The sequence below is a fragment of the Protopterus annectens genome, chromosome 7.part0 (genome assembly GCF_019279795.1).
Source record: "Protopterus annectens isolate FY-2018-M chromosome 7.part0, PAN1.0, whole genome shotgun sequence".
NCBI lineage: Eukaryota > Metazoa > Chordata > Ceratodontiformes > Protopteridae > Protopterus > Protopterus annectens.
Genome location: NC_056739.1, coordinates 966,449,829 through 966,475,971, shown reverse-complemented (window position 1 = coordinate 966,475,971; position 26,143 = coordinate 966,449,829). Strand labels below are relative to the sequence as shown.

General features: G+C 41.7%; 1 protein-coding gene across 4 annotated transcripts in view; it reads right to left on the bottom strand.

Annotated features, from left to right (window-relative positions):
• TP53BP1 (tumor protein p53 binding protein 1) overlaps window positions 1-26,143 on the bottom strand; it is a 1,265,047-nt gene that overhangs the window by 393,971 nt on the left and 844,933 nt on the right. The gene's annotated exons all lie outside the window — the stretch shown is intronic.

The window sequence follows — 26,143 nt, the reverse complement described above, 5'->3', positions numbered from 1 at the left end:
AAAAACTTTTATCACAATGATTCAGGCAACAGAAATTAGCAAGGGTTGTTGCCATGCTTCACTCTTGAGGTGAATTTCTTGGCATCCATGTCTCGAACACATAATAAGCAGGTAATGACAGGCGAACCAATCATAATCCTCAACGTTAAAGTAAGCTGCCCTGTGGACAGTGCAGTCTCAAGTTCAAAGCAAAACTAAATAAGCAGCAACTTGTCAGAATAGATACAGATACAGGATTAAGACGAATTTCATCTCCTAATCGTTTTCACTGCTAAAGAAAAAGATCAAAATACAGTGATCACAAATGTAAATGAAGGATTTACGTCTGTGATTCAAAGCAAAAACCCTATCACAATTCCCCTACACTAAAAAACAAAGCATGGCATCCCTAACACAAATGCACATTCCATACACATGTATTTACATTTGTGAACCAATAGAATATCTAACCCTGTACCTGCTACAATAAAAAAAAGAAAAAGAATAACATCCCTACCCTACCCAACACAAATAAACCTACTGCTTTGGTCCGCTTTGCTGTTTTGTAGATGAGGTGGGATATTAGGGTTTTACTGGTGTTTCGATTTTTTCTTTCAGCTGTTTTAATTTTCAATTTTCTGCTTTGGTTTGCTTTGGAGTTTTGTAGATGAGGTGGAATATTATGGTTATTATGCATGCACACTCCCGGGGGATGGTTAGAAGGGGAAACCAGCTAGTACAGAGAACAAAGTGAAACTGCAAACTAAAAATAACGGCTGAAAGAAAAAATGAAAACACCAGTAGAAAGTATGTATTAACTGTTTTCCCAAACTCTGAGTTTTAAACAGTTTAATGACTGATATCTGCAGATCTAAGCTAACCTTGTAGAAGTGTAGTGCGTGCACTCCCCCCCCCACCCCCCATTCTTCTAGTGTGGCTATCTACCTCCTAGCTTTAACTTAGACTTACTTATAGGATCATAGAAGGTTACTAGGCTAACAGTCCTGGGGCCCTTACAAGCCTAGCCAAAAGTTAATCCCCAAAAAAGAAACCTTAGTCAGCACCTGTCGTCCCTGTCAATAAAGGACACATTTGGAATCCCTGGGACAAATTTGTGGTTTCCCATCCAGTCATCAAGGTTGTGCTTGAAGAGGGTCAGTGAGGTACTCTGCCTGGCATGTATTGGAAATCTATTCCAGACACCGGGCAGCCTCTGGGAGACAAACTTGCCTCTCCAGCAGGTTTTGTGGATGTTGCATATTAGACTTAGGCCTTTTGAGTGGGTAATGTGCGAGGAGTTAGTCTTATGGCTATGGAGCATCTCTAGAAGGGCAGGGTCCAATATTGCCTTGTAGGCAAGACACAGATCACCTCTGAGCAATCTGTATGATACAGAGTACAGTGATAGTGGATTTGAGCCTGTCCATATAGGACAGGTGTTGGGAGGCCATGGATTCTCTTTGTAAGGTACTTCTGTGGCCTTTCCAGTTGGTGCAGGTGTTTGGAGAGGTACATACCAAATGGGACGTTGTACTCAATTATTGGCCTAATGAGGGAGGAGTACAGAGAGGTAATAACCTCCCTTTTTCTGGATGCAATCCCTTTACTTATGAGATGAACCAAGTAAAAGGCTTTTCTGACCACTGCCGCTATATGATGGTCGAATATGAAATTGTTGTCAACCAGAGTACTCAGGTCTCTCACCACAGGTTGTGTGCTTAGGGGGAGCTGACTGTTGATGTGGTTAATCAGTAGGGGCCGTGTTTTTGCTGAATTGCAGTATTTTAACATAATTTGGGGAGTCAATGACAGCACCCAACTTACAGTCATCTGCAAACTTGGTCAGCCACAGGCCTTTTGTCTTTGCCTGGACCTTTGAAAAGTAGATGCCAAATAGTAGGTGTCCCAGGAGAGATCCCTGGGGAACATTGGTAATAGGTCTGCTGTCGGAGGTGGAGGCACCTATTTTGACCTTGTGGGTCCTATCCATGAGCCAGTTGGCCACCCACCTGACAAGACAGGGATATACACCAAGTTGTGTTAGCTTTCTGATGCTAGAATGGGGGATTGTGTCAAAGGCCTTGGCCAAGTCAAGGTAAGCTGTATGTACTAACTTTTCCTTATCCAGCACCTTGGTGACAGTCTCAAAGAAGTTAACAGGTTCAACAAGCAAGATCTGCCCTAGACTAATCCAAACTGGGTGAGGTCAAGTGCTTGGATATTGCCTATGTCCTTGTTTATAAGATCCATAATAATACACTCCATAACTTTACAGATCAGACTTGTCAAGCTAATGGGGCAATAGTTTCCAGGGTTATCACTGGCACCACCTTTGTGCAAGGGGATGACAATGGCAGTTTTCCACTCTGGTGGAATGAAGGCTGTGGTTGAATAGGGTGTTCAATGGCAAAGCTAGTTCTTGCTGGAGATGGTGCAGAATACAGCCTAGGATACTATCAGGTCCTATAGAAGCTATGTTCTTTACCTTGGATAGGCCCTTTAACACTTGATCTACAGACATGTGAGGTGTGGGACAAGTACTGGGGATGTTGAATGAGCCTTCGGGGGATAGGGTGGTGACGTTTGCACTGAACCCATCTGCTAGCAGGTTGGCTAAGTCAATAGGATCAGTGTAAGTGGTACCGTTAAGTACTAATTTGTAACAAACCTGCGCTTTACCATGGAGTTTTCTGATGTAACTGAAGAAGGCTTTGAGGTTTCCTTTGTTTCAGAGGCTAGTTTCAATGCATAATTGGCTTTGGAGGTTTTCACTAGTGATCTAATTTGCTTGTTTAGGCTAAGAAGGGAGGTTTTCCAATTTGTAATTTCTTCCTTTTTACCCTTGGACAGCAGTTTCTTTCTTTTGTTGTAAAGCCTGTTGATAGAGGATGTCCACCAGACAGGTTTGTGTTTCCTTGAGGAGCAGGTTTAGTTCTGTTGGGTGTGGCTGAGTCCATGCAGTTATGCAGGTGCTTGTATACTGCACTGTATTGTTCAGCATAGTTGTCTGCATCCTCTGAGGGTGGTGGTGGTGTGAAGCTACTGGTACCATTCCTTAGGAGGTTGTAGTCAGCTTTTAAGAAGTTTTTTAGCCTGGTTACAGCTGCGGGTGGGTGGTGGGATAAAAACTTCGAATGAGACAGACAGATTATCTGATCTCACCAGGGAAGAGCATACTATGGGAGAGGTGCAGCAGTCACCCATGTTGGTGAGAACCAAGTCCAGAATGTTATCTCCCCTTCTGGGGGATGAGATGAGCTGGAATACTGCATTAGAATTGATAAAGTCAAGGAATTGTTGGGTGAGTGCATTAGCGCAGGAACAGTTCACCCAGTCTATGGTAGTATAGTTGCGTCACCAAGGATCAGGGTGTTAGGGGGTACCTTGATGGAGTCAATTAGATCCAGGTAGGAGGAGTGGGTGTCCTGAGTCCTGGATGGAGCTCTATAGCTGGCTATAACTTGGAAGGCTATCTTTCCAACTGCTAGTTGCACCTAGAGTAATTCCAGTGCATCATGCTGGCAAACCAGTCCGGAGGTGTGTGCACCATTAATGATGATAGAGACTCCACCACCCTTAGTCTTCCCGATCTCATTTTGGGGTCGGAATGTGTGGAATGAGGTATAGCACGGTAAGGCAGGGGTGTTCTCTGCAGCCTTGAACCAAGTTTCCGTGACCACACAGACATCGTCATCTTCCAGTGTGAGGAGAGCCTCCAGTGAGTGCAGTTTGAGGTTAAAGCTCCAAGCATTAAGCAGCATGACTTCAATTTGCTTTCTGACAGATCTTTTATGTTGAAAGATTTGTCACTGGGATGCAGCCTAAAAAAGGCACAATGGGGGATGCAAGAGCCTTTGCTAGGATTCGGAATCCCAGGGGTGACAGGTGAAGCCCATCTATGGCAAAGCATTGAGGCCTGTTAACCATGTCATCCAAGGCAGACAGATACTGGATCCCCTTGGAAAGACACTAGAAACTAAGCCAATAGTTGAAGTCAATTATTTTTTGGTGGGATTGTGGTATGAATCTTGGTGAAGGTAGGATGCTGCTTAGGGCTAGGGTCATACCTGTCTGGGACACATACTGTGAGTGCTCAATCAAGTCTCTCTTCATATAGTCCAGGGAGGTACGTCTCATGTCATTCACATCAACATGGGCAATGACAGAGTCATATTTGTACCTGTTGTGGAGAGACTGAAAGAGTGCTTGCTAGCAAAATAAGAACTACCTAATAATACTGCTAATGTGAACGATGTGTGCATAACTTCTAGATATCCTTTTGCTGGGCTCCATTCACTATATTTGTCCTATAAATCAAACATTTTATATAACTACTGTTACCTTTCTGACTGGCTGTTTTTCTCAAAAAACTCTTGTCTCCAAGGTCTCGTTTCTCTTTATCTTTTTATTCTGAACATAGTAGTTCTTTTTTTCCCTATCCCCATCCCCCTTAACTTGTGCTGTACTGCTCTTCCATGATTCTTTGAATCATTCAAGTACCATCCTAGCTGGTACCATTTTCAGTTTCACTTTGTTCTCCATACTAGCTGGTTCCCCCTTCTAACCATCCCTGGAAGTGTACACGCATAATAAGTAAGGGTTTTTCTTTTTTTAGGTACCCTGTGTTTGGTTACCCAAATACACTATCTTGCAGTCGCAAGTGCAGATCATATATTGTAGAAGCATAGTTTTTCTTTTTGGTTACCCTATATTTGTTTACTAAAGTACACTATCTGGCAGTCGCACATGCAGGTCATATTTGTCTGGCGACTTGGTGCAATTGGCTTTTTATCTGGCAGAAATATTAAATGTGAAATTTTACTGTAACTGTTTAATATACTGGTAGCCTTGTCATCTGAATTTTTCAAATCTTAGCCATCTTTTTGTACTGTTTTACATAGCGATAGTTCATGCCGTACTGTTTAAAATTGTCTCACAAGCTATGCTTAATGCTTGCAGCTGGCTCGTTTTGTGCTAAAACTGCTTTAACCAAGTGGAGAGTTTAAAACTGAGTCCTGCACAGTAACCTAGCACAGCAAGTAAATAAGAACTGTACGTGTCTAATTTAAGTGTACATTTGTCGATGACTATATGCTGCTATGAAGGAAACATGTTGCATCTTATTGTCCAACTAGCAATTTCTAGTTACTGATGCATTCATAGTAGAGTTTACTTGTAAAAGATAACTGGCTAATAATCTTATTCTGTGCACTAGATTAGCTTTACAGCTTCTTTGTCTATCCCACCCAATGTTTCCTTGTGCTGTACTGAGTGATACATTCTCTTCTTCTGAAATCTCCAAAATCTTTTTCTCCTTAGCCCTAATATTCCACCTCATCTACAAAACAGCAATGTGGACCAAAGCAGAAAACCAACATTAAAAACAGCTGAAAGAAAAAAAAATCAAAAAACACCAGTAAAAAGTGTGCATTAACTGCTTTTCTAAACTCTGAGTTTAAATAGTTGAGTGACTGATATCTACAGTTCTAAGCTAACTTTGCAGAAGTGTAGTGTGTGCACTCTCCCCACCCCGCCCCCATTCTTCTAGTGCGGCTCTCTACCTCCCGGCTTTAACTTATACTTACTCGACCAATTTTTCTACTTTCTCTGTGCTATCAAGATAAGAACTACCAAATAATGCTGCTAATGTGAACGCTGTGTGCATAACCTCTAGATATCCTTTTGTTGGGCTCCATTCACTATATTTGTCCTATAATCAAGCATACCTTTACATAACTACTGTTACCATTCTGACTGACTATTTTTCTTGGGAAACTTTGTTCTCCAAGATCTCAACCCCTCTGTTCGCTCTCACTATGCTTTGGCTCATTCTACTCCCCTACCCTACCCCCAATTCAAACCCACCCCCACATCACCTACATTTATTCTAGACAAACCACATTCAACCAATCAAGCACCTCTACCTACCTCTATCACTTCTAACTACTCCACCCCATCTCTTGCTAATTAACTCTCCATCTTACCCTGCTTCTTTCTAATTCATATCCCTCACCTACCATACACTCTCTCTAACTAAACATTTTACTTACCTCTTACACTCACTAACAAACTTGCTAACCAACGTTATTCTCAATTTCTACTTCACTTCTCTTCCACTACACACTCACTCCTAGAATAAGATGCTCCTCTTATGTACATCACTAATACTTCACTCACTAGCTGTTCAACTAACCTCTTATCATTCCCAGTCATACTTTACATTCTCCTCTTATTAATTTCAAATAAAGACCACAAACTTTGAGATATCACCAGCACTTTTCAACACTACAGACATTGATCAAGCAACCTATACCACTCTCTCTCCACAAACTGCACCTCCCATCTCCCTTAAATACAACAGATACATAACCAAACTCCTTAACATATTCACAGACTTAGCTTCTCGTCATCAGCTCTGCAGTGACATCCATCCAAACCCAGGCCCCAAATTTAATTTGCATCAGCCTAGTACTACAGCCACTCTACACACCCATAGTATATTCAACATACCCCGTAAAGGAACCAATCTTTTACTTCTAAACACAAATCTCAGAAGTGTAGTTAATAAAATACAAGAACTCCTGCCACCCTCACACTTTACTCTCCAGACATTGCTATACTAACTGAAACCTGGCTGAAACCACACATTAAGAACAATGGGATTATTCCCCCATTGACATAACATTTGTAAACTAGGCAGAAAAGAAAAAAGAGGGGGACTAACAATATTATATAATAACAACCTCATACTCTAACCCCTATATCGAATCATCCCTGACTTCAGTAATGTTGAAACACTATTCACCAAACTCAAACTTAATTCCAACAAACTGTAAATATGCTACAGTTAGGTATCTTACTGTCAACTTAAAATTGCATAACATGTTGTGTCTAATCATATATTTTGTTTTATTCTTTTATCTTATCTCACTAATCAGTGTTAAAGCTTTGATGTATGTGACTATCTTTGTAAATGTACTCACTTACTGCTGATGTATTGTTTATTGTTTAGACTGGATTGTATAAGACTTTTATGTCTGTACTTACCTCAATTATCACTGTTTGTATTACCATGTTGATGTTAATCTAATTGTGGAGCTTTTCTCCCCGGGCCTCCACTATAAATGGACCTGTGTCCAGTTGAACTACCCCGGTAAACAAATGTAAAATAAAATAAATACAATAAATAAACAAACACTTAATTGCCGGTGCCTATATTCCCCTGACAAAAAAACGTACTACTGTTGAGCATATCCTACACTGGAGATCAACATCCCTGTCTTACAAAACTATTATCATGGTTGATTTTAATATTGATTGGCTCACCTGTGATACAGATAACCCTATTAACCACGTAGTCCAAGAAAAGATACACCTCTGATGAACACCCCTGTCTTAGTGTGCCTAGTTCTGAGAAAACCTGCGTGAGTGGTACTGTGGGCCTGCAAACACAGTTTTGAACAGCGGAAGGTAAAACAGAGCTAAACCACATACCAAGCTAGTTCATGAAGAAAATATTAAATATTAATAAAAATCTGTGCTGTGTTTCCATAGTCCTTAAGATGAAAATTTCTGAGGAAAAAAATATTTAAGGTGAAATCTTCTGAGGAAAAAGCACTCCTGGTTCATTATTGTGAGAGAACTTTATTAAGGTTGAATCATATGGCAGATAAGCCCTGTTGAAATCTAACCCCACTGTCAGCACATACCTAGTCTTCTTCACAAAGCATTTGCATCAACACATTTGTAAAACAATGCTTCATTAAAACTAATCAGGCAACGCATTAACCCACTTAAATTATTCATCAAATTTGAAATAAAAGAAATTTCAGTCCTTAAACCTTTACATCCACCCTCAAAATGTGTAAGTGAACCCCTATAAAAAAATCTTACTCCTTAATGCTGCCATTAAATATTTTAACGCTACTTTCCTTAAAATACTGAACAAATCAGTACCATTTAAAACAATAAGAATAAAAGTTAACTTAGCCCCATGGCTAACTAATGAAACAATTTAGACTAAGCGATAAAGCCTGGGAACTACGGCATACAACCAAATCTCAGATAAACTGACTAATATATCAACAGTTCAGAAACAAAGCTAAAATTAGATCCAACTAAACAAAAATCACTATTCCTGTAATACCCAAAGAAAACACTAGAATGACCCACAAAAATTCCTCTAACAATCTAGATATTATTGCAACACAATTTAACTAATACTTCTCTGAATCCATACTCTTACTCAATCAGCACAACAGTTCTACTCCTCCAACTGTGCCATTAACATCATGCCACAATAACAATGTCTTTTCCTTTCAGCATGCCCCAATAAATTCCATCAAAAACTACTTAAAATTAAACCAACTACCTTCAAACCAGATAATTTACTAGCCAAATATCTGAAACTTTATCTCTTACCCCATTTCTATTCTCATCAAAATGTCCGTTGCAGAGAACCAAGTTCCTTCAATCTGGAAACTGTCAAACGTAATCCCCTTACACAAGGGAGGTGGTGCAACCAAACGTTCTAATTATAGGCCAATAGCTATTTTATCCCCACTATCCAAAATATTAGAAAAATGCATACACTCAACTCCTGAACCATCTCTTATCTAACAATTTAATAGCCAATACACAACACAGTTTTCACCCCAACTGCAGCACCACAACAATCCTTATGACTTTTAACACCATCAGTCAATACAGGAATGAAGGGAAAACTAGTCTCGGCTATCTTCTTAGACCTCTCTAAGGCATCTGATACCGTTTCACACCAAAAACTACTAACTGTACTCTCTCACTTAAATCTTATCCACTCAGCACCTACATGGTTTCAAGCCTACCTATCTGATGGCAGAATGACCTCTCCTCCTGTTCCCCGTTAGCCTGGGAGTACAGCAAAGGTCTAACACTAGGTCCTCTTCCCTTCATTATCTTTACTAACAGGCTGCACACTGCTACTAACCATGACTCCCTGGTCCAATATGTAGACAATTCTACACTCATATGCGCTGCCACAACTCTTCAGCAACTGCAAGTCATAACACAACAGACCTTTTCTGCAGTAGAATCCTGGCCATCTCATGTTCAACTCCTCCTCAACCCAAACAAAACCAAACTTGTGCTATTCCAACTCACCAGAGCCATAGGCCCCCCCTCTCACCTGCCTTCTATATCACTTCTTTAGGAAACACCACAATTTCTACCATGCACCAAACAAAACTCCTAGGAGTAATAATCAATAATAACATGAAATTTGGCATTCATATATCACAAACAATAAAAAAGATGCACAGAAATCTAGGCATCCTCTATAGAAACAAGCAATTCCTAACTGATAACACTAGGGCTGCTATCACTATAACCCACTTGCTCTCTGCACTCCTCTATGCCTCACACATACTCACCAATTTAAGAAAAACAGATACGAGTAAATTAGAAGCCTGTTATAATGACATAGCAAAATTTGCCACAGATTCTACATACATACCTCACCACTGCCTAACACTAAAACAGCTACCCTGGCTCAAACTACTCAAATCAATTACACTCTACCCAACTCACAACGGCTCAGAATACAACAGCAGCCTAAGACCACTGCCCTTTAAAATATACTGCAACTGTATTCCAATAATTGTGTACAGTGTTCCACTGATAAATCATTCCTTCAAATATCTAAAGCCAATAATACTGTAAGAGAATCACTTTACTCATATCTCATAGCCAAAATCTAGAATACTTTCCCACTTACTATCAGGTCTGCAACAAATACTGTCCACTTCAAGAAAATACTCAAGAACCACTTGTATAACAATTGGTTATGCCCATGCTTCAGACCTGACTAGCTTTCCATCCCTTACCTCTGATCCTTCTTGCTATTTCCCTTCATCTGCATATTACTTCCTTTATCTCAACTTTCCTTTAACTTCATCTTACTGACTTAACCAGGCTTATTCTACTCTCCAGTGCTCTTTTAATTAACTCTGTCCTCTTTCTAAACTCTCTCATGTAACACAGCATTTTAAGTTCATTTTATCATTAATTATCAATTAATATTTTATGTTAAATGCATCAGCAGTGAAAAAACTTTTTCCACCTACGTATGTATTCTTAGCTCTCTGCATACTACTGTAACACTATTAGCTACGTAAGGTTTGATATTGATTGCATTTTCTTTTGCACTTAACTGGCCTGTATTACTTGTACTTTCACCTCTCTGCTTAAAACTGTATCACTTATCTATGTAAGACTAGATACTGTTTTATATTTTCTTTGCCAACTGTCTAATTTGTTTTGTGTTACTTGTGGAGCTTTTCTCACAGGGCCTCAGCTGAAAATAGGTCTTTTACCCAGTTGGACTTTCCAAGTAAACAAATGTCAAATAAATAAAATATAAATAAATCAGATATAGTTAAAATACTATTTTTACGTGGGGGCAGAAAACCCTGTAACTTATATATACTAACTCCATAGTCACATAACCACAGAGCACAGGAACCTACCCACAATTATGTTTTAGCTGATGAGTGGCAACTAGATTACAGCGAATTCTGATAACAAAAAAGCCTGTCAACAATGAATGAGACTTGTGACCAAACCTAAGGAACCCAAACACAGCTATGAACCTAATCTCACATCAGTACAGTTATTTATTCAGTTATTTGTTAACTGAGTAACACTTTTCAGCCATAAGCATGTCCAAAGCCAAAAATGAATGAACAAAATCTAAAAATTACAAAAAAAACAAAACATTACCAAACATTATAAAACGTGAGAGCCAAAATAAACTCCCTCCTCTTCTGTGCCATAAGGATAATCTCACCTTTTCTATCCCAACCAGCCACAGCAGCCACTGGCAAATAAGTTCTCCTTTGTCAACTTGAATACAAGTTCCCAATTTTTGCTTCTGCCTCCAGGAAAAACATTGCCACACTCCAGAAAATTTCTAACAGCATCTTCAGATTCATTACAAACTCACCTCTCAGAGCATCACTATATCACCCTACAGAAAGCCAAATGGCTACCCATAAAACAAAGATTTACCCTACTTTTAGGATCCCAACTCTGCAAACTATTCCAGCTCCGCACATTTATTCCCCTTGGCAGCTAGACTTCAAGGAAAAAAAACTCATTCAATCTGAGACACTACTCAAATGCCACACCTCTCAAGCACACAGTTTTTTGGCAAGCTTTCCCATTGGTATTAAGGAAATCAATTCTTATTCCAAACTCAGAATGCAACTCAAAAATCACATCTTCATCCAAGCCAAATGCTCCTGTTTCAACAAAGGACGTTGTCACATAACCTAGCTCCTTTTCGCACATCATCTTCGCTCTCAAAATTGAGGATTGACCCACTTTGGAAACTAATTAATATATTGTAAATTACACTTTGCTTGATTCTACATTGCACTGTGCCTGTTCACTAGAATGTATATACATAATTTTCTTTCTATGTAATTAGTCTGAGATACACTGTTGGTGCTAACATTTCTGTTTTGTTTGTGAAATGTTTTGTATTTCACCCAGGCTGAGGTCAATACTGATCACTACTCTGCCCTGGTAAACAAAAACAAATATAAAAACAACTTGGACAATGGACTAATAGTATAATAAGGCAGAAACACCAGGGCACCATCACTCTGCATAATGCAGCTGGGCAGATAAATCACTTTTAGTAGCATTTAAAATAAATGGAAACATTTTGCAGGATAACAGAGCCAGGTAGTCTTTACAGATAATCGGCAAGCAAGAGGACGGCATATGTATATATGTATATATATGTATATGTGTGTATATATATATATATATATATATATATATATACACATATATATATATACATATACACATATATATATATACATATACATATATATATATATATATATATATATGTGTATATATATATATATGTATATATATATATATATATATATATATATATATATATATATATATATATATATATATACATATATATATATATATACACATATACATATATATATATATATATATATATATATATATATATATATATATATATATATATACATATACATATATATATACATATATATATACATATATATATATATATATATATATATATATATATATACATATATATATATATATATATATATATATACATATATATATATATATATATATATATATATATACACACACACATTATATATATATATATATATATATATATATATATATATATATATATATATATATATAAAATCTACATGTCCCTATCCTTAAGCAGCATCTTACCGTCACCCAGAATGCTGCTCAGTACAAACAGACCTATTTCTAGCTCAAACATTAACACCCAGGGATTTGTCAATGCCAATGCATTGGATCAGCTAGCTGACACCCTACAAGAGGTGAAAATATCGTGGACCTGGTACTAACCAACATGCTATCGCTGAAAAAACAAAAAAACAAAAAAAATCTTGCTTTTTCCCCACTTTTCTGAGATTTAAAAAAGTTCAGTTACAGGCTTGCTGTTCTTGAACTGTTTGTAAGTTTCTGTGAGGCCATTTTTTGCTTGGGCTAAAGGAAAGTCTCTCTGTTGATTAGTGGCAGTGAAAAACATTGAGCAGCCTGCCTGCCCCTGTGGGAGTGGTTACTGACTTGAAACTGTAGTTTTATTGGCCATTTTGGGTCAATTCCAAAACTCCTTCATCTTCCTCTCTTAAAACCTGGTTGCCTCGTGGTTTTGGCGTCTTTTCAGGCTTGATGGCTGTTGGTGAAGCACCCACCAAGAGGAGAAAACGCTGAGAGAAGAAAGGAGCCACTTTTGAGACTTTAAGTATTTTTCCTCTGATTATTTGCTAAGTTCTTCTGCATAGCCGCCTATTTTGAGCATTTTCTGGCTTGTTAAATTTGATTTCTGCATTAGTAACTGTATTTAGATCACAACCTAGAGCCGTTTACTGAATTTCCTGTTTGCACTTATTTTTAAGATCATTTTTTTCTCAAAACTTGCATTTTTATCTGTCTTTGGCCTAGCACTCTTGTGTGGGATCATTTACTGCACTGTTAACTTGTTGATACTTGTGAACCTCTGCTATCTCTGAAAAAAAAAAAATCTTGATTTTCCCCCCACTTTTCTGATATTTAAAAAAGTTCAGTTACAGGCTTGCTGTTCTTGAACTGTTTTTAAGTTTCTGTGAGGCCATTTTTTGCTTGGGCTAAAGGAAAGTCTCTCTGTTGATCAGTGGCAGTGAAAAACATTGAGCAGCCTGCCTGCCCCTGTGGGAGTGGTTACTGACTTGAAACTGTAGTTTTATTGGCCATTTTGGGTCAATTCCAAAACTCCTTCATCTTCCTCTCTTAAAACCCTCTTTTGCGCGGTTTTGCGCGCTTTTGAGCATAGCGCAACAGCGGGCAGCGCCGCCTAATTGGGTTTAAACTATTCCTGGCTACACACTTTTTCCCTTAGAACTGCTCTATCTCTCAGTTTAAACACCATATTCTCATTCTAAGGCCCTTCACTGGTCCAATTAAGTAATCCCACAAGTTAGCACTATTAAACCATAAGCACTACTTACTCTTATACTCTCTACGATTACCCTGTCCTCTATTGGTCCGTCTTAAATTCAGTTTCCCTATTACTCTAGCATGTCCAAAGGTCAGTCAATGGTTTCCTCTCCAGTCCAGCTGGTGAATCTGGGAATTTTGAGGCAATGTTACAACTGTCTCATGTACACGGACAACCCTCTCCTCCTCCAAACAGGTTCAAATATATGTGAGAGATGCAACTATTTAGCCAAACTGGAGGCTGAGCTCTCTCATCTCAAAACTGGTGTAACCAGTCAGGAGGAGAAGGTAACCTCACACAACATAATTCCAGTATCACATAGTCCCACCACATCAGCGAACCAAACACATAAATACACAAAAACATACTCGGAGGCTCTAAATAAAAATCTACCTAAGCAACAGAGACCTCCAAAGCAGACATCCAAGCAAACGCTACCTCAAAACAAAACACACACAACACATATCCCACAAAGTCAGTGTGCCAAGCAGCCATAGCCCTTAAGGCTGAATAACACACCTGATACTCTTGTTATAGGTGACTCACTGACGTCCCGCTCACCAGGCTGAATAAAGAGAAGGTCACGGTGAGCTGCCTGTCGGGTGCTAGGATCTGACACAACGCAAGCACTCAGGTCACTCCAAAGCAAATACAAATATGACTCGGTCATTGTACATGCTGGTGTGAATGACCCGAGACATACCTCCCTGGACTACATGAAAAGAGACGTAGAGGAGCTCTCTGATCATGTAGCCCAGGCTGGTATGACCCTGACCTTGAGCAGCATCTTACCCTCACCTAGAATGATGCCACAGTACAAAGACAAAATGATCGATTTTAACAATTGGCTAAAATTTTGGTGTCATTCAAAGGGGAACCAGTGTCTATCAGCCTGGGATGACATGCTCGACAAGCCACGTTGCTTCGCTAGGCACGGCTTGCACCTGTCACCACTGGGCTTTCAGATATTGGCAAAGGCTCTTGCCACCCGCATAGTGCCTTTTTTAGGCAAGGCTCAAAAGTCAAACCCACCCCCATAGACAGCAGAAGGAACAAGAAACTAAGGGTAATGCTGCTAAACGCCAGAAGTCTTAACCTCAAGATGCACGCACTCGAAGCTCTCCTCAGTATGGAGAACATCGATATCTGTGCAGTGACAGAAACCTGGTTCAAGGCTCCAGAGAGCACCCCAGCACTACCAGGCTATACCTCATATCATGCCTTTCGGCCCAAAACCGGGCCCAACCACAAAAGGAGGGGGAGTTTCCATATTTATCAAGGATATCCACACCTCCAGGTTAGTGGCATTGCACCAAGTATCAGAGACCATCCATGTGCAACTAACAGTGGGCAAGACTGCTTTTCAGTTTATAGCATCCTACAGACCACCCTCTCAAAGTCAGGAATCCCATTCGGCTTTCCTGAAAACATTGGAGAACATGAAGATCTCTCCGAACACCATTATATTGGGCGACTTCAACTACCCAAACATTGACTGGGAGCACTACTCAAGCCCCAGCACCTTAGCCCAAAGATTCCTGGAAATTATAAACTCAAATGCTATGGAACAACTAGTCATCACTCCCACAAGAGGGGACAACATACTAGACCTGATCATTACCAACATGGGGACTCTATGCTCCACACTAGAAGTATATCCCTCACTGGTAAGATCAGACCATAAATTAATTTCACTGGATGTCCACATCCCGACCCCACCCCCAGTCCAGAAAACCACAGTGAAAAACGTCTCAAAAGCGAACTTCTCACTTCTCAAAACCGAAGTGGAATCCTTCAAGGCCCCAGGGCCAGTGGAAACTATGGCCCAAACTGCAGAATCCTATATAAATGCATTCTATGGACATCTCCAGGAATGCATGGATCATGCTATCCCAAACAAAACCAAGACCCAATCATCCAAAGGCAGGCATCCAGTCTGGTGGACCCCTGCCATAAATAAACTGTACAACAGAAGGAGGAAGCTACTACATGATAGAGCAAAATCCCTAATAGGGAAGGCATCTCTGATCAGTACTAGCAAAAAATTACGATCCCTCATAAAATCCTCCAAGGCCAGCTTTGAGAGAAAAATTGCACAGGACACCACAGACAATCATAAGGCTTTTTCAGTTATGTTAGAAACCTGGGATGCAACTCCCAGACTTGTTCTGAGTTGATTCTAAACGACAAAAAATACACTGAACCCACAGACATCGCCAATATCCTGGCAGACAGGTTCAGTGCAAACTCCCCAAAAGAGCAAGTATCTATCCCGGCAGAGGGCTGCCTCCCAAACATCTCAGATGCTCAGGTGAAGGCTGCCCTCTCCAAAGCAAAAAATACTGCTTCCATGGGACCAGATGGCGTCCCAGGTTGCATCCTACATGAACTACAAGAGGAACTAATCCCTCAAATAAAACAGCTATACAATCTTAGCCTCACTACAGGATATGTGCCCACAGAATGGCATACTGCAACAGTGGTCCCACTCCACAAAGGTGGAGCCTCTATGGACCCTGGAAACTATCACCCCATAAGCCTGACTAGCTTAGTCTGCAAGGCTATGGAGAGGATCATCATGGAGCTCATAAACAAAGACATTGGGGACCTACAGACACTAGATCCTACCCAGTTCGGCTTTGTCAAGGGCAGATCCTGCCTTTTGAACCTGGATGACTTCTTTGAAACAGTCACCAAAGCCATAGATAAAGGGAAGGTAGTCCACACAGCCTATCTGGACCTTGCAAAGGCATTTGACACAATACCCCACTCAGGCATCATAGATAAGCTATCCAGCTTAAATATAAACCCCTATGTCACAAGATGGGTCGCAAACTGGCTCAAAGACAAAACCCACAGAGTGAGAGTTGCTGGAGCCATGTCAGACTCGAAACCGGTCACAAGTGGCATCCCACAAGGTTCTGTCCTGGGACCACTCTTGTTCGGTATATACTTTTCTGAGGTACAGGCAAACGTGGGAGGAATATGGCTCACCAAGTTCGCAGACGACTGCAAACTGGGTGCCATAATCAACTCTCCAGCTAACACAAACATCCTTCAAAAAGGTCTCTCAGACAGATAACTGGTGCCAGCGCCATGGTTTAAAGCTAAATACCAAAAAATGTATAGTCATACCCTTTGGCAAAAACAATGTGCCCACAAATTACCACATAGGCGGAAACCCATTAAGTACAGAGAAAGTTATTAGGGACCTGGGGACCCAAGTTGATAGCAATCTCTCCTTTGAAAAACACATTGCCAAAGTGGTTAGAAAGACCTTCTACATAGCCCACCTCATCATGAAGGGTTTCACATCTAGATCAAGAGAGGTAATCGTGCCCCTTTATTCATCCCTCATCAGGCCCATCACAGAATACAATGCCCCTTTTGGGATGTACCTTACCCGACACCTGCAGCAATTAGAAAGACCCCAAAAGTATCTCACCAAGAGGATCAAGGGTCTCAACAGATGCCATATGCTGCTCGGTTAAAAAAACTCCAGCTCTACTCAGTTGCATACCGCCTACTTCGAGGCGATCTATGCCTGAAATACAAAGCTATGTCAAATCCAGAATTAATGGACATGCTCCACCTTAGTAAATCTAAATCCCTTAGCGCCACACGCTCGAGGGACTTGAACCTCAGCACAGAAATAAATAGAACTTGCTGGAGGGACAGGTCCATAACCCAGAGGCTCCCTTCACTCTGGAATAGAATTCCAGTTCATGTGAGGCAGAGCACCTCAATGAATCTCTTCAAGAAGAATCTCGATAAGTGGATGGGGGATCGTAGGTTTGTCCCAGGGATTACTCCCGTGTCACTATTAGACAGAGGCACAGTAAACTAAACCTTAAAAAGGGCACAGTATACTCAAATCAAGGGGTGGTGTAAGCCATACAGAATCGGGCTAGGCTTATAATTGCCCCAGGGCAGATAGCCTAGTATGAACCTATGAACCTATGAGTAGCCACTGTAGCATCCCTACAGTGTCATCCTCCTTGGTAAGATCCGACCATAAAGCAATAGCTTTCGAAGTCAAACAAAGAAACTTTTCCAAAGCTGACAAAAACCTCCTGAGAGCTGGTATAAGCAGCTTCACAGCCACAATCCCTTCAATTGAATCAAGCACTAATGTCCAAGCCTACACCAAAAAATTATATGAGCACCTATATAGGTGCATGGACTCAGCAATACCTGACAGGACCAAATCATCTTCCTCAAGGAAGAGTAAACCAGTCTGGTGTACAGCAGCAATAAACAGACTCTATAATAAAAGGAAAAAAAATGCTGTCCAGGGCCAAAAAGAAGCAGGTGCCAAGTCTGAAGCAATCTCTCCTTTGTATGAACAAGCAAATAAGGTCACTGGTGAAATCTTCCAAGGCTAACGGACTCCAAATTGGCCACATCCACCAAGGACAATCAAGGCCTTCTTCGCATACATCTGCAATCTCAAAGGTAACTCCCAAATCTGCTCTGAAATGGTGGTCAAGTATACTACATTACACAAATGCCACAGATATAGCCAACCTGCTGGCAGACAAGTTCAGTGAAAACTACTCCCCTGTCCCCCATTATTAAAGCAGATCATCCCCAGCACCTGCCCCCCCTTCCCTCATCACCAGGGAGCATGTTATTAATGCCCTCTCAAAGGCAAAAAATACAGCCTCCAAGGGACCCGACAACATCCCTAGCCTGTGTCCTACATGAACGCAGGCAAGGGCTCTCAGCACCACTATGTACCCTATTTAACCAAAGCCTGTAAACCGGCTTTGTCACAGCAGAATGGAGGATAGCCACTGTCATCCCTCTGCACAAAGGTGGAGCATCCACCAATCCAGGCAATTACAGGCCCATTAGCCTAACTAGCCTGATCTGCAAGGCCATGGAATGCATTATCATGGACCTTATAAACACGGACACTGGCAACCTCCAAAAGTACAGTTTTGTACCTACCATAAATGTAGATGTTCGAGGATCCACATTGCTGCAGTCCTAACTATTGGGTAGTCCGCTGTCCAGTCGGCCCGAATACCAAAGTATATAGCTGACGCCGGTCAGGGCGCATTAGACTGGCGATCAATGCGTCAGGGAACTAATGCGCATGACCGACGTCATATCCTCAGTCTTTTCTTGCCCCAGATGTCAGAAGACCCTGAAAAGATAAGGCCCAAAACCAAACACTGCCAACATACCTGCACCAAAATATATATATACAAAATATACAAAATTAGCAGATCATAACCTCACCTACATAACCACCCCTAAACACAGAGGGGAAGGAGGGAGGGTAAATTGGACTGCAGCAATGTGGATCCTCGAACATCTACATTTATGGTAGGTACAAAACTGTACTATGTTCTTCATTCCACATTGCTGCAGTCCTAACTATTGGGTAGAATCCCAAAGCAGAGGTAAGGGAGGCTGGCAAATCATAAGGAAGCAGGAACTGACAACATGCCTTGCAAAATAGCTGTGGCAAAACCAGCCCTAGACTTAGAGTAGAGAGGAAGGTGATAATGCTTAGAGAAAGTATGCACTGAACTCCAAGTAGCTGCCTCCAAAATATCCTTAGTTGCCACCCCCCTTAGAAATGCTGTTGAAGTGGCAGTAGCCCTAGTGGAATGAGGCCTAATCCCAGCTGGAATTTCCTTGCCATGATGGGAATAACAAAATGTAATGCAACACCCAATCCATCTAGAAATAGTTTGTTTAGACACAGGCTTGCCCTGAGAACTCAAAGCAAAGGAAATAAACAACTGCTGAGACTGCCTAAAATCTTTAGTCCTGCTCAAATAATAACGCAATTGCCTGTGTACATCTAAAGTGTGCAAAATCTTTTCCCCTTTATTTTGGGGATCTGCATAAAAAGTAGGCAAATGAATAGTTTGGTTTAAAGCCACACTAGAAACCACCTTAGGCATAAAGGAAGGATTAGTACGTAAAGATACCCTATCCTTATGAAAAAGCAAAAAAGGCTCCACTGCCATAAGGGCCTGCAACTCAGAAACCCTTCTTGCAGAAGTAATGGCCAATAAAAAAGCAGTCTTCCATGACAAGTATTTCAAGTCAGCAGTAGCCGAGGCTCAAAAGGTTGTAGAGTAAGTTTCTCCAACACAAAATTGAGGTCCCAAGCAGGAGTAGGAGCTCTGGGGTCTTATATTCTTTGCCCCTCTAAGAAATTGCTTGAACAAAGGATGTAGAAAACAATGGTGGGTGACAATCATAGTGAGCTGAAATTGCTGCAGCATGAATCTTAATGGAAGAGAAAGACAAACCTTTGTCCAATAGCGCAGTAAGATATTGAAGAGCCACACTCAGATTTGGCTCCGAAATCTTCAAATTGTTTGCTGCACTCCAAAATAAAAATCTCTTCCATTTTTCATGTACACTTTCCTTGTACTAGGTCTCCTGGCTTCCATAATCACATTTAAAACTTGTTGAGGAAGTTGAGACCTGCTGTCTTTCAAAACAGAATATGCCAGGCTGTTAGATGAAGAGAGTGAAGCTTGACATTGAGCAGGTGACCGTCTCTCTGAGACAACAGGTGTGGAATCAGGGGTAAAGGCCATGGAGGCTTCTTTACCAGACTCCTCAGTAATGGGTACCAGTGCTGCCGGGGCCAATCTGGAGCTATTAAAATCATCCTTGGCTTGTCTTGTCTGACCTTTAGAAGCACCTTTGGAAGAAGAGGCAGAGGTGGAAAGCATACACATGAAGATTTTTCCAACTGAAAGAAAGAGCATCCACTTTCCAAGCTGTGTGATGAAACCTCTTTGTGCAAAACTTTGGCAGCTGGTGGTTTAGTGGAGAAGCGAACAGATCTATGTCTGGAGTTCTCCAGGACACTGTCAACTTTGAAATACATGAAGATCCAGTTTCCACTTTCGTGGGGATCCATGATTTGTCTGCTTAACACATCTGCTAAGGAGTTCTGTGCTCGGCAGAAACCTTGCCTGAAGAGTTAGTTGCAAGCTGAGCGCGCAGTCTCCCATAAAATCATTGCTTGCCTGCACAATGGGAAAGAATGTGTTCCCCCTTGTTTGTTGATGTACCACATGACAGTTGTGTTGTCTGTTAGAATCAACACCTGCCCTGGAAGAAGTAACTCCTTGAAAGCCATTAATGCAAATTGGACTGCTAACATCTCCTTCATGTTGATATGTAGATGCTGTAGTCTGGCAGGCCACTTGTCTTGTATCCACTTTCCATTTAGATGAGCTCCCCAAGCAATGTCTGAGGCATCTGTCGTTAGAATCTGACTCGCCTCTGGCGGGTCACAGAGAGTCCCTTGTTTAGGTGACATTCCTGAGCCCACCACAAAAATTCCTTTCTGAATGCAAGGTATTATTTGAATGACAGTGTCCAAATCCTGGCAGTGCTTTGTCCATACATTTTTGAGATACCATTGTAGCTTCCTCATATGCAGTTTGGCATTGGGAAGCACCAGAATACAAGATGCCATGAACCCTAAGGCTTGAAGGACTGTCCTTGCAGTCAGCCCGGACTGAAGAGATAGTTGATGGAAGTAACTGGAAAGATTCTTTTGTCTGTCCGGGGTTAAAAAGGCCATCTGGGCTGCTGTATTCAGTCTCACACCCAGAAAGCACATGTCTTGAGAGGGTACTAGACTGGACTTTATTTCGTTCACAGAATACCCTAGGCATCTTAGCACTGCTATGACATATTCCAAATGCTGTAGAAGGTCTTCCTTTCTTGAACCAGAATCAGGCAATCGTCCAAGTAAGGATAGATTTGAATTCCTTTTAGCCTGAAGTAAGCTATCACTGGAGCCAGAACCTTTGTGAATACTCTGGGCGCAGTAGATAGCCAAAGGGCAATGCAGAGAACTGATAATGAGAATTTCCTGCTCACGCATGATACTTTCTGCAACTTAGTCTTATAGGCATGAAGGTAAGCCTCCTTGAGATCTAAAGTTACCATCCAGTGATCTTTGCCCAGCAGAGGTAAAGCTGTTGTAACGTCAACATCTTGAACTTGGGAATGTCAGATAAGTGTTGAGGATAGATAAATCAAAATTGGTCTCCACGTGTTCCCCTTTTTTGATAAATTTTTGTAACAAAAAAAAAAAAAGAAGCAAAAAAAGGATAGCTAAACCCAAAAACCCATTTTGATAAAGGGGCAAAATTGCCCTAATTAAAGGGAATGGCTTTCTCTATCCCAAACAAAACCAAGACTCAATCATCCAAAGGCAGGCATCCAGTCTGGTGGACCCTGCCATAAATAAACTGTACAACAGAAGGAGGAAGCTACTACATGATAGAGCAAAATCCCTAATAGGGAAGGCATCTCTGATCAGTACTAGCAAAAAATTACGATCCCTCATAAAATCCTCCAAGGCCAGCTTTGAGAGAAAATTGCACAGGACACCAAAGACAATCATAAGGCTTTTCAGTTATGTTAGAAACCTGGGATGCAACTCCCAGACTTGTTCTGAGTTGATTCTAAGCGACAAAAATACACTGAACCCACAGACATCGCCAATATCCTGGCAGACAGGTTCAGTGCAAACTCCCCCAAAAGAGCAAGTATCTATCCCGGCAGAGGGCTGCCTCCCAAACATCTCAGATGCTCAGGTGAAGGCTGCCCTCTCCAAAGCAAAAAATACTGCTTCCATGGGACCAGATGGCGTCCCAGGTTAAGGCCCTACATGAACTACAAGAGGAACTAATCCCTCAAATAAAACAGCTATACAATCTTAGCCTCACTACAGGATATGTGCCCACAGAATGGCATACTGCAACAGTGGTCCCACTCCACAAAGGTGGAGCCTCTACGGACCCTGGAAACTATCACCCCATAAGCCTGACTAGCTTAGTCTGCAAGGCTATGGAGAGGATCATCATGGAGCTCATAAACAAAGACATTGGGGACGTCCAGACACTAGATCCTACCCAGTTCGGCTTTCTCAAGGGCAGATCCTGCCTTTTGAACCTGGATGACTTCTTTGAAATAGTCACCAAAGCCATAGATAAAGGGAAGGTAGTCCACACAGCCTATCTGGACCTTGCAAAGGCATTTGACACAATACCCCACTCAGGCATCATAGATAAGCTATCCAGCTTAAATATAAACCCCTATGTCACAAGATGGGTAACGCAAACTGGCTCAAAGACAAAACCCACAGAGTGAGAGTTGCTGGAGCCATGTCAGACTCGAAACCGGTCACAAGTGGCATCCCACAGGGTTCTGTCCTGGGACCACTCTTGTTCGGTATATACTTTACCGAGGTACAGGCAAACGTGGGAGGAATATGGCTCACCAAGTTCGCAGACGACTGCAAACTGGGCGCCATAATCAACTCTCCAGCTAACACAAACATCCTTCAAAAAGGTCTCTCAGACAGATAACTGGTGCCAGCGCCATGGTTTAAAGCTAAATACCAAAAAATGTATAGTCATACCCTTTGGCAAAAACAATGTGCCCACAAATTACCACATAGGCGGAAACCCATTAAGTACAGAGAAAGTTATTAGGGACCTGGGGACCCAAGTTGATAGCAATCTCTCCTTTGAAAACCACATTGCCAAAGTGGTTAGAAAGACCTTCTACATAGCCCACCTCATCACGAAGGGTTTCACATCTAGATCAAGAGAGGTAATCGTGCCCCTTTATTCATCCCTCATCAGGCCCATCACAGAATACAATGCCCTTTGGGGATGTACCTTACCCGACACCTGCAGCAATTAGAAAGACCCCAAAAGTATCTCACCAAGAGGATCAAGGGTCTCAACAGATGCCATATGCTGCTCGGTTAAAAAAACTCCAGCTCTGCTCAGTTGCATACCGCCTACTTCGAGGCGATCTATGCCTGAAATACAAAGCTATGTCAAATCCAGAATTAATGGACATGCTCCACCTTAGTAAATCTAAATCCCTTAGAGCCACACGCTCGAGGGACTTGAACCTCAGCACAGAAATAAATAGAACTTGCTGGAGGGACAGGTCCATAACCCAGAGGCTCCCTTCACTCTGGAATAGAATTCCAGTTCATGTGAGGCAGAGCACCTCAATGAATCTCTTCAAGAAGAATCTCGATAAGTGGATGGGGGATCGTAGGTTTGTCCCAGGGATTACTCCCGTGTCACTATTAGACAGAGGCACAGTAAACTAAACCTTAAAAAGGGTACAGTATACTCAAATCAAGGGGTGGTGTAAGCCATACAGAATCGGGCTAGGCTTATAATTGCCCCAGGGCAGATAGCCTAGTATGAACCTATGAACCTATGAGTAGCCACTGTAGCATCCCTACAGTGTCATCCTTGGTAAGATCCGACCATAAAGCAATAGCTTTCGAAGTCAAACAAAGAAACTTTTCCAAAGCTGACAAAAACCTCCTGAGAGCTGGTATAAGCAGCTTCACAGCCACAATCCCTTCAGTTGAATCAAGCACTAATGTCCAAGCCTACACCAAAAAATTATATGAGCACCTATATAGGTGCATGGACTCAGCAATACCTGACAGGACCAAATCATCTTCCTCAAGGAAGAGTAAACCAGTCTGGTGTACAGCAGCAATAAACAGACTCTATAATAAAAGGAAAAAAAATGCTGTCCAGGACCAAAAAGAAGCAGGTGCCAAGTCTGAAGCAATCTCTCCTTTGTATGAACAAGCAAATAAGGTCACTGGTGAAATCTTCCAAGGCTAACTGACTCCAAATTGGCCACATCCACCAAGGACAATCAAGGCCTTCTTCGCATACATCTGCAATCTCAAAGGTAACTCCCAAATCTGCTCTGAAATGGTGGTCAAGTATACTACATTACACAAATGCCACAGATATAGCCAACCTGCTGGCAGACAAGTTCAGTGAAAACTACTCCCCTGTCCCCCATTATTAAAGCAGATCATCCCCAGCACCTGCCCCCCCTTCCCTCATCACCAGGGAGCATGTTATTAATGCCCTCTCAAAGGCAAAAAATACAGCCTCCAAGGGACCCGACAACATCCCTAGCCTGTGTCCTACATGAACGCAGGCAAGAGCTCTCAGCACCACTATGTACCCTATTCAACCAAAGCCTGTAAACCGGCTTTGTCACAACAGAATGGAGGATAGCCACTGTCATCCCTCTGCACAAAGGTGGAGCATCCACCAATCCAGGCAATTACAGGCCCATTAGCCTAACTAGCCTGATCTGCAAGGCCATGGAATGCATTATCATGGACCTTATAAACATGGACACTGGCAACCTCCAAACGCTTGATCCCACACAGTTTGGTTTTATCAAAGGGAGATCATGCCTGTTAAACTTAGTCACCTACTGAAACAGTCACCAAAGCCATGGATGAGGGCAAGACAGTGCACACCGCCTACCTTGACCTAGCCAAAGTCTTCAACACTATTCCCCACTCGGGCATAATAGATAAATTCTCCCAGATAGGCATCAACCCATACATTACCAGATGGGTAGCTAACTGGCTCACTGATGGAACCCACTCAGTCAAAATAGGGGAAGCCACCTCTAGTAGTAGACCTGTAACAAGCAGCGTACCCAAAGAATCAGTCTTGGGGCCTCTACTGTTTGGGATATACTTTTCTGAGGTGCAAGCCAAAACCAGTGGTCTGTGGCTGACCAAGTTTGCAGACGACTGCAAGCTGGGCACAGTCATAAATTCCATCCAATGATATGAACATCCTCCAAGTGGGCCTTAACCAAACTAATGACTGGTGCCAGATGCACGGCCTTAAACTGAATGCCAAGAAATGCATCATTATCCCCTTTGGGAAAATGGTGTCCCCACTAATTACATTAATAACAACGTACTAAGCACGCAATCAGATGCGAGGGACTTGGGCACCCAGGTTGACAGCAACCTGACTTTTGACCTCGTTTGTACGGAAGGCTTTCTACAAGGCCCACCTCATAAGTAAGGGTATTTCATCCAGGAACAAGGAGGTCATAACAACCCTCTACTCCTCCCTTATCAGACCCATTATCGAGTACAATGCCCCCTTTGGCATGTACCTTGCCAAGCACATGCAGCAGTTGGACAGACCACAGACCACAGAGGTTCCTGCCCAGAAAAAATCCAGGGTCTCAAATACCTGTCCTATACAGATAGGCTAAAAGCCCTGTCCCCCTCTACTCAGTCTCATACAGACTGCTCAGAGGTAACCGGTGTCTGGCATACAAGGCCATCTCAGATGCAGCCTTGACGGAGTTGCTGCATCTCCGTAAGTCAAACTCCACTCGCACAACCAGCATACAAGCTCTCAACCTGGTCTGTGATATTAATAGAACTTGCTGGAGGGATAGATTTGTGTCCCAACGACTCACCCATCTGTGGAAGAGACTTCCTCTCCATGTCATGCAGAGTACCTCACTAGCCCTCTTTAAGAGGAACCTGGATGACTGGCTGGGACTTTTGAGTTTCTGAAAACTCTATCGTCTGATAAGGATCCATATATATATATATATATATATATATATATATATATATATATATATATATATATATATATATATATATACATGGGTCTAGGACACATGCTCAACTAGCATATGTCCGAATCACAAAACATCGAACACACATACACGAAAGGGCTTAACATCGAAAAGCACTTCCGTGTATGTTAC